The following is a 10,881-nucleotide window of genomic DNA, read 5'->3' as shown; positions in this document are numbered from 1 at the left end:
CTCCAATCCCATCGCACTCGCAGCCCTAGGCAACCATGAATCTACTTTCTTTCTACTAATTTGCCTGTTCTGGATATTTTCTATACGTGAAATCAGACAATATGTGATCTTTTGTGACTGGCTTCTTTCATTTAGCATAATTTTTTTGTTTGTTTGTTTGCTTTTAAGACAGAGTCTCGCTCTGTCACCCAGGCTGGAATGCAGTGGCATGATCTTGGCTGACTGCAACCTGCACCCCTAGGATTCAAGCCTCCAGAGCAGCTGGGACTATAGTAGTGCACCACCATTTCTGGCCAATTTTTGTAGTTTTAGTAGAGTTTGGGTTTCATTATGTTAGCCAGGCTGGTGTCGAACTCCTGTCCTCAAATGATCTGCCTGCCTCAGCCTCCCAAAGTGCTGGGATTACAGGTAAGAGCCACTGTGCCCAGCCACATTTAGCATAATGTTTTAAAGTTTCATACATGTTTTAGCATGTATCAGTATTTCATCCCTTTTTATTGCCAAATAATATCCCATTGTGTGGGTATACCGTATTTTATTCATCCATTCATGAGTTGATAGACATTTGGGTTGTTTCCAATGTTTGCCTATTATGAATAATGTTGTTATGAACATTTGTGAACAAATTTTTGTATATATGTACATTTTTATTTCACTTTTATTTCCCCTGAATATATACCTAGGGTTAGAATTGGTGGTCATATAACTCTGTGTTTAATGTTTTAAGAAAATTCCAGATTGTTTTCCAAAGCAACTGCATCATTTTATCTCTACCAGCAGTATATGAGGATTTTAAATTTTTCCACATTTTTGCAAGGACTTGTTATTATCTTGTCTCTTTGATTATAGTCATCTCAGTGTGTATGATATGGTATCTCCATGTACTTTTGATTTGCATTTCCCTGAGAGCCAATGATGTTGAGCATCTTTTTTTCATCTGTTTATTGACCATTTGTTTATCCTCTTTGGAGAAATGGCTGTTCAGTTTTTTTTGACAGTTTTCAATTGGATTGCCTTTGTATTATTGAGTTCTAAGAATTATTACTGAGTTCTATATATTCTGGATACAATTCCATTATCAGATATATGATTTGCAAGTATTTTCTCTCATTCTGTGGGTCATCTTTTCTTTTCTTTTTTCTTTGAGACAGATTCTCACTCTGTCGCCCAGGCTGGAGTGCAGTGGTGCCATCTCAGCTCACAGCAACCTCCACCGTGCTGGTTCAAGCAATTCTCCTGCCTCAGCCTCCCAAGTAACTGGTACAACAGGTGCCCGCCACCATGCCTGGCTAGTTTTTTGTATTTTTTAGTAGAGACAGGGTTTCACCATGTTAGCCAGGATGGTCTTGATCTCCTGACCTCACGATCTGCCCGCATCAGCCTCCGAAAGTGCTGGGATTACAGGCGTGAGCCACCGCGCCGGCCCATCTTTTCACTTTCTTAATGGTATCCTTTGCAGTACAGTTTTTCTCTTATTTTCTTTAGTTGCTTGTGCTTTTGGTGTCATATCTAAGAACTTATTGCCTAATCCAAGTTCACAAATATTTATGCCTATATTTTCTTTTAACAGTTTCATATTTTTATCTCTTACATTTAGTTCTTAGAGTCATTGTCAGTGAAATTTTTTAGATGATATAAAGTAGAAATAAAAACTTATTCTTTTGCATGTGGATGCAATTTGTCCTAGCACCATTTTTGGGGGGGGGGTGTGAGTGTTTGATTTTACTAACTTGCATTATATTATAAATCTCATATATGCCTTAGGTTTTTTTACTTAACAGTATCTTTTTTTTTTATAAAACGGCATTTTAGATTCGTGGAGTATATATACAGGTTTGCTCATGGGTATACTACATAATGCGTGCTGGAACCTATCACTCAAATAGTGAACACAGTACCCAATAGGTAGTTTTTCAGCCCTTGGTCTTCCTGCTTTCCCCTGTAAGGAGTCCCCACATAGACATTATTTTCATCTTGATGTCCATGTGAACCCGTTGTTTATTTCCCATGTATAAATGAGAGCATGTGGTATTTGATTTTCTGTTTCTGCACTAATTCAAATAGGATAATGGCCTCCAGTTGCATCCATGTTGATGCAGAGGACATGATTTCATTCTCTTTTACGGCTGTGTAGTATTTCATGGTGTATATGTACCACATTTTCTTTTCTTTTCTTTTTTTTCTCTTTTGAGACAGAGTCTCGCTGTCACCCAGACTGGAGCGCAAAGTCACAATCTCGATTCACTGAAACCTCCGCCTCCTAGGTTCAAGCGATTATCCTGCCTCAGTGTGAGAAAACATTTTAAATGGTCCATTTTCAAGGCATGATAGAAATCTAAGTACTGGCAGCCAGCCTGCGGATGTGATCAACTGCATGGCTCATGCACCTAGAAAGTCAGGATACACGAACAGGAGGAGGGGTCAGCCCATAAAAGAGAAGAAAGTTTCCTTATTGGGGAATCGAAACTTTAGCGGGGAAGGGGAATTGCGTATGACTTTATAAGGGGATAATGAAACTTGGGCGACATCTGGGAAGATTATAACCCCATAAGACTCGACCACTGAGGAACTGGGGGATGGACTTGTGTGCTAGGAGATAAATTACCTGCCGTGACTGCCCCAGGTGTGCCTACCTAGCAGAAACCCCATCTTGCAAGACCACCATTAAAAGTCTCGTTTTCCTCAGCTCTGTGTGTCTCTGAGTCCATTCTTCGGGTTTGTTTGGGTGAATTTGTTTCCCATACTCAGCCTCCCTAGTAGCTGGGATTACAGGCACGTGCCACCATTCGTGGCTAATTTTTGTATTTTAGTAGAGACGGAGTTTCACTAGGTTACCCAGGCTGGTCTTGAATTCCTGACCTCAAGTGATCTACCCACCTCGGCCTCCCAAAGTGTTTGGGTTACATGTGTGGGCCACCACGCTTGGCTCACATTTTCTTTATCCAGTCCACCATTGATGGGCACTTTAAGGATGATGTTAGTTATGGATTTTTCATAGATGCTGTAATTAATCTTTTAAAGAATTTATAGTTGTTACATTCTTCTCTTAAACAATTTCATTACTTAATGCACAACAGCATAATAAAATGTGATGAAGTTGAGGTAACCATTAAACAAAGAATAGGGTTACAATTTTGTCTCATCTGTAACTACTGGCCACCTTTTTTGTGTGCTTGCCCTGTCCATAACTTCCGCCAAGGGAAACTGACCTACTAATGGGCCCTGTTGTTTCAGAAGCCATATTTGGTATGTGGTGATATCTTCCCTCTTTCCCTACCCTCCAACCACATTTATTGGACTGGATTAACCATCTGTCTCAGGAACAGCTTATCTTCAGGTGAGACAGTAATCTTTACCCTCTAAGGCCAGATTAAAAAAATTAATTTGATCAAATGAATTTTTGTCATGAATTGGACCTAAGGAACAAAAGTGAATTTGTTACTGGTGGATGGTGTAGCTGAAAATCTATGAGACAGAACCCAGGACTGGGAGGCCATAATGGACCATGGGTAATATAATTATAGGGAAATAGAAATCATAAGTAAACAGAAGAAGTTTATTAGCACAGAATAGTAGACACACAGAATAGAGCTGATTGACACTAACAGCAGAGTTTGTGAGGAAAGATTCTTGAACTCTTGCATCTAAGATTTCTAGAATAATTTTGAATCCAAAACCAATATCCAGCCTCAATTCTTGAACTTCCATGAATTCCTAGTCTACTTATTCATCCATATGAGCTAACTTGAAAGGGTCTCTGTTGCTTGTAAACAACAGAGTTGTTGAAACAGAGTAAATGAAGTAACTAAAAATACTCAGCATAAACTTGTCACATTTGACAATAATATTTTTCTCAAGGATACTGACTGTTAAAAGAATGACATGAGAAAAGAGAATGAAAATTGTTTTGGGGTTAGTAAAAGCTAAAATTCATGAAAACAATTAAGAAGGAAAACAGGAGAACCTTAGGATCCTCGCCTTTAATAAATCTATGGTGTTAGAAATGCAATTAGCATTCACTAACAGATTCCTATTTAGGAGAAATATTTGGTAAGGGGGTAATAATGAAGTTGTTAAAATGGCAATGTGGTGCTTAATAAATTCTTCAAAAATAAGACTGTTGGGCAGAAACCTTATTAATGGCAAACATCTCCTAAGGATTTAAAATGGTATCAGCTGGGTGCGATGGCTCACACCTGTAATCCCAGCAATTTGGGAGGCCGAGGTGGGCGGATTATGAGGTCAAGAGATCGAGACCATCCTGGCCAACATGGTGAAACCCTGACTCTACTAAAAATACAAAAATTAGCTGGGTGTCATGGCATGTGCCAGTAGTCCCAGCTACTCGGGAGGCTGAGGCAGGAGAATCCTTGAACCCAGGAGGTGGAGGTTGCAGTGAGCCGAGATTGCACCACCGCACTCCAGCCTGGGCGACAGAGGGAGACTCTGTCTTAAAAAAAAAAAAAAAAAAAAAGGGTATCCTGGCAATACCAATTATAAATTCAGTGACAAGAGGCTGTGTCTTGGTAGCAGGCCCGTAATTTTCAATGAAGAATGAATTAACTGTGAAGATGAGGTAAACAAAATGATTGAGGTTAATCAGAGTTGGGCTTTAAACAATAATGACTGCTATTTAGTCTTTGTGAACAACTGAGGCATAGGTAGCCTACAATTTTTCCCAGTTGAATTTGATTAAACCTTCTCAGCTGCCAAGTAAAGTTAAGGGCTTTACTAATGGAAGATAGGCAGAGCTAATCATGGGAAGAATTGGTTGAGAATGGGAAAATTTTTGACATGTTAAGAGGAGGATATGAAGAGGTAAATAGGATATGCTGGCATTTAACTGGCAAACAGATAAGTCCTAGCTCCATGGGTAGAGTCAGAATTATGGTGATTGAGGTGTGGGGCTTATGTTCTATTTATTGGCCTCGGAATAAGTATAGCAAGTATACTAAAATGTGCTGCTGCTTTTGTTATTTTGGATGATGATTTTCAGGTAGAGTGTTAATTTCCAGGCTTACTCATGCTAATGTTTATGGAGAGTCAAACATAGGATTACATCTAGAACTAAACTAAATAAAACAATCATCAGACAGGTGAACTTTAGTATAGAAATTATATGGTGGCCGCGCAGTGGCTCATGCCTGTAATCCCAGCACTTTGGGAGGCCAAGGCAGGCAGATCATGAGGGTCAAGAGGTCGAGACCATCTTGGCCAACATGGCGAAACCCTGTCTCTACTAAAAATACAAAAATCAGGTGGGCATGGTCATGGTGCCTGTAGTCCCAGCTACTCAGGAGGCTGAGGCAGGAGAACTGCTTGAACCTGGGAGGCGGAGGTTACAGTGAGCTGAGATAGAGCCACTGCACTCCAGCCTGGTGACAGAGCGAGACTTCGTCCCCCACCCCCCGCATAAAAGGAAAGAAATTATATGGTATAAACCAACATTTTTAGAGTGTGGAATCAAAAATTTAATTAAGTGAGTTAATTTGAATGTAGTGGAGTATGACAGCATGGAAGTTTTGCAAGTTATTATGGGGTAGTTTGAAATATCTTAAAAACATTTGATTTGTTTAACATGAAGAAATTTTGTTTACAAGTGGCTGTTGGGTATGCTACAAGTGAAAATTTGATTAAACTAATGGAATTAGGTTGTATGTTTTTATGGCTAATTATCATTAACTGGTAGGTTTGATACAAAAGGTTCTTTTAAAAAGGTATTTTGTATATTTATTGAAAACGATATTGGCATATTCTATTAAAATATTTCCAGTGGATATGAAGACTTTTTATATAACCTGAAATACATTAAAATTTACTTACTACTTTGTATGACAATGGTTGCTGAAGTAAGGATGCAGATAAATCCTATTAGCAGAGATTGAGCAGGAATATTCTATTTTTGGTTAAGTTTGATATGATGAGAATGAGGAGAGAGAATTATAGTGAATGTTACTCTATATGAAATTGGTGACCCGTTAAGCTCCAGTGAGAAGCTGGTAAGGTTATCTAGATGAGAGAATAGACTGGATTGACCAATTAGATATATAATAGGCATGGGGGTCTCCAATCGATAATTGGGTTGGATTTGGGGAGAGGGGTCAGAAGAAGAGTTAAAGGAGCTTTGAAATTGATGATGCTGGAAGCTGTAAAAGTATGACAAAGGACTCACAGTTATTTTTGCTTTGTTGATGTTTCCAGACTATAACTCTTTGGCATGATACATAAAATCATCCTAGACTTATCAAACATCTTGCCATTCTCCAATATCCGTCAGTGAAAAATGAAGCATCCTGGGTAGGGCAACTGTGTTACATAGGAGGTGCCCAGGAGCTGCTAAACCCCAAGTGTCTTTGTGCAAAGCAATCATTCTGAATATTATTACCTGTTTAGCTGTCCAAAAGCTTTGTCCAAACATTTGCAATAATAGATTAAGACGTGAATAAAATGGAAGTAAACCCGAATAGCTCTAAAACCACACTCTTTAGCAGCATTAACAGAAACAAATACTCTTATTTTGAAAGAATTCGTTGGTTGAAAGAAACCCATTTAAAGAAAAAAAGCAATTTAGTTACATTCTATTAACATTTATGAGAGCCTATTATGTGAAAATAATCACTGTGGTAACAGCTACTTCCTTTTTCTAAAACCTCCCCATCAGATCAGTCACAAGTCCTATAAATTCTACTTCTTCATCATAGCCTTTAATTAATCCCTTACTTGCACTCAGTCCTAATATCATTACTGACCTGGCTTACTTACCTTTCTGCAATCTGTCTTCTACTCTACCACCACAGCCATCTTCCTCAGACACTAATAAGATTCTGTTGCCTGCCTGCCGTGATTCTTCAGTGGTGTCCTACAGCTTTCAAACTAATTTCAAATTCCTCTCCATGGCACGAAGCCCTTTCCTTTTTTTTTTTCTAAAGAGTGTCAAAGTCTCATTCTGTTGCCCAGGCTGGTCTAAAAATCCTGTCCTCAAACAATTCTCTTGCCTTGGCCTCCCAAAGTGCTGGAATTTTTTCTATTCTTATCTTAGTTTCTTCACCTTATTTATCACCACATGGTCTCATGTACCTTATAGTCACATATAGCAAGCTATTTGCAGTTCTGCAAAATAACCATACATCTCCTCCTTCCTCCATGTATCCCTTTCAGATTCACTTCATCTGGAAAGTACCCACCTCTTCTTTCCTCTCCCATTTCCACCTTATCCTTCAATTCCTTTAACTTTCTTTCCCTAGTTTGAGTTAATCACATCTTTGCTAGGCAACCATAGCACCTGATTATACCTCTATCATAATGATTTCCCTATTAACTTGTAGTTGGTTTAACTGTTGGTATCCATCACTGGACTAGAAGTTACTTAATGTTAAGAGCTATTTTTTCTTTTCTATTTCCTTAGTAGTTAGCCTGGCTCATAGCATGGACTCAGTAAGTAGTCATAAATACAGTCAAATCTACCTCCTAAATTTCACTTATATGGGTCTCTTCTTCATCCCTGCTACCTTGTATTAACTCAGGTTTTCATGAATCATCTAGATTCCTAAAACAACCTCTGTCACCAATATTTTTGGTGGATAATTCTTTATATTGCCAGCACTGATATATGCATGGGTGTGTGTATACAAGTGTATATATGTATATAAATATAGAAATAGAACTGATAATTTCATTGAATGACTGAAAAATCATTCTGCGTAGTCTCATTATATTAAGAATAAAGTCCAACTCTAGCTCACAACTATAATCCTAGCACCTTGGGAGGCCAAGTTAGGTAGATCGCTTGAGTCCAGGAGTTTGAGACCAGCATGGGCAACACAGCAAAAACCCACTGCTACAAAAAATACAAAGATTAGCCAAGTGCGGTGACACTTGACTATGGTCCCAGCTACTAGGGATGCTGAGGGTGAGCCCAGGAGGTTGAGAATGCAGTGAGCCGTGATTGGGCCACTGCACTCCAGCCTAGGTGACAGAGTGAGATCCTGCCTCAGAAAAAAAAGTTTTCATATGGACTATGTTCCATATTATAAACTCATAAACTATTGCTGGAGTTGATTTTGTTTTCCTTAGCTGTCCAGATGCTATTAGGACAGCTAAGGTTTTCTTTTATTAGCAGTGATGCTAGCAAGATAGAAGAATAGGATGGACCAGCCTTATTCCCTCACAGAAACATCAATTTGAACAACTATCTGTTCATAAAAAAATACCTTTACAAGAGCTGAGGAAACCAGCTGAGAGATTACAGCACCTGGGTGTAGCACAGAAATAAGGAAAGACACCCTGAAGAGTGTGGGAAGGACAGCTGAGATTTATAGAAACCTTGTTTACTGGGCATGATGCACTAAGGCTATGTTATCTCAAGTAATTCATTACAAACTTGCAGGGAAGTATTATCTTCAACTTATAAATGGGGTAAAGTGAGGCTCGAAGAAGTTAAATAATATGTCCAAGGTCACACATGGCCAGGATGCAAACTCCTGCCTGCTTGCCTCCCTAGCCCATTCTCTTTCCACTCTTACAGCTTATAAATCACACACTGGAACATGAGAGGTCATGCTTCTAGACACGAGCTAAGCTTTTTAAAATGGAAAGTCCTATTCATGAGACTCCTTTTCTATTCTCCCCTCATTCCAATAAGCCTTCACTTACTTCTCTCCCACCTATGGACTGCCTCTGAAAAATGCATCTCTACTGAAGGAAATGAGAAATTCCTTAGTTTACCTGTTCATTGTTTTTATTATATACCAATTTTAATATTGGAAAATGTATGCTGTCAGGAAATTTGTTCCTTTATATAAATTAATTCCTTCATACTTTAGTTTAAACCATATGTCTTATTAATGTAGTCAATGGAAGGAAAAGAAGAAAGGGAACTAATAATTCAGAGTCCTATGCCAGGAACTATGATAGACCCTTTTAAGATATTAGCTCATTTAATCCTTAACACAATCTTTAGGGGATGTATTATAATTACCATTTAATAAGTAAGAAAACTGAGGCACAGCTGCCTTAGGTGCAGAGCTGGGATTTGAACTTTTATATCCAAAAAGTCCATAATTCCCCTCCCCTCCCTTCCCCATTCCCATCCCCTCCCTTCCCCATTCTCCTCCCCTCCCCACACCCCTCCCCTCCCCACTCCCCTCCCTTCCCCTCCCCTCCCCTCCCCTTCCCTGTTATTTTCTCTTTTCTTTTCTTTTCTTTTCGATGGAGTCTTGCTCTGTCACCCAGGCTGGAGTACAGTGGTGTTTGCTGTAACCTCTGTCTCCCAGGTTCAAGTGATTCTCCTGCATCTGCCTCAGCCTCCCAGTTGCTGAGATTACAGGTTAACTGCCACCGGTTAACTTTTGTATTTTTAGTAGCGATGGGGTTTCACCATGTTGGCCAGGCTGGTCTTGAACTCCTGACCTCAAGTGATCTGCCCGCCTTGACCTCCCAAATGCTGGGATTATAGGCATGAACCACCACATCCAGCTCAAAGTCTGTGATTTTTCTTCTACTATGTTGATTATGCATTCATTTACTTATTTAAAAATTCTGTCTGAAACAGCACAAATAGACAACCTAATGTCATACCTCTAGGAACTAGAGAAACAAGAATAAACTAAACCCAAACCCAGCAGAAGAGAAACAACAAAGATCAGAACAGAACTAAATGAAATTGAAACAAACAAAAAACAATACAAAAGATAAGCGGAACAAAAGATTGGTTTTCTGAAAGGATAAACAAAATTGATAGACCATTAGTGAGATTAAGAAAAGAGAGAAGATCGGCCGGGCGCGGTGGCTCACGCCTGTAATCCCAGCACTTTGGGAGGCTGATGTGGGCAGATCACGAGGTCAGGAGATCGAGACCACCCTGGCTAACACAGTGAAACCCCATCTCTACTAAAAATACAAAAAAATTAGCCGGGCGTGGTGGCAGGTGCCTGTAGTCCCAGCTACTTGGGAGGCTGAGGCAGGAGAATGGTGTGAACCCGGGAGGTGGAGCTTCCAGTGAGCCGAGATCGCGCCATTGCACTCCAGCCTGGGCAACCAAGCAAGACTCTGTCTCAAAAAATAAAAATAAAAACAAACAAACAAACAAAAACCAAAAGAAGACAGAGAAGATCAAAAGAAGTTCAGTTAGAAATGAAACTGGAGGCCGGGCGCGGTGGCTCAAGCCTGTAATCCCAGCACTTTGGGAGGCCGAGACGGGCGGATCACGAGGTCAGGAGATCGAGACCATCCTGGCTAACACGGTGAAACCCCGTCTCTACTAAAAAATACAAAAAACTAGCTGGGCGAGGTGGCGGGCGCCTGTAGTCCCAGCTACTCGGGAGGCTGAGGCAGGAGAATGGTGTAAACCCAGGAGGCGGAGCTTGCAGTGAGCTGAGATCCGGCCACTGCACTCCAGCCTGGGCGGCAGAGCGAGACTCTGTCTCAAAAAAAAAAAAGAAATGAAACTGGAGATATTACAACTGATACCACAGAAATACAAAAGTTCATTCAAGGCTATCATGAATACCTTTACACGCACAAACTAGAAAATCTAGATTAAACCAAGAAGAAATAGAAACCCTGAACAAACCAATAAGAAGCAGCAAGATTGAATCAGTAATTTCTTTTAAATGCCAACGAGAAAATGGCCAGGCATAGTGGCTCACACCTGTAATCCTAGTACTTTGGGAGGCCAAGGCGAGCAGATCACTTGTGGTCGGGAGTCTGAAACCAGCCTGGCCAATGTGGTGAAACCCCGTCTCTACCAAAAAATATAAAAATTAGCCAGGCATGGTGGTGTGCACTTGTAGTCCCAGCTACCCTGGAGGCTGAGGTGAGAGAATAACCTGAACCTTGGAGACAGAGGTTGCAGTGAGCTGAGATTACATCACTGCACTCCAG

The sequence above is a fragment of the Theropithecus gelada genome, chromosome 5 (genome assembly GCF_003255815.1).
Source record: "Theropithecus gelada isolate Dixy chromosome 5, Tgel_1.0, whole genome shotgun sequence".
In the NCBI taxonomy this organism is placed as follows: Eukaryota; Metazoa; Chordata; class Mammalia; order Primates; family Cercopithecidae; genus Theropithecus; species Theropithecus gelada.
This window is presented reverse-complemented; position numbering follows the sequence as displayed.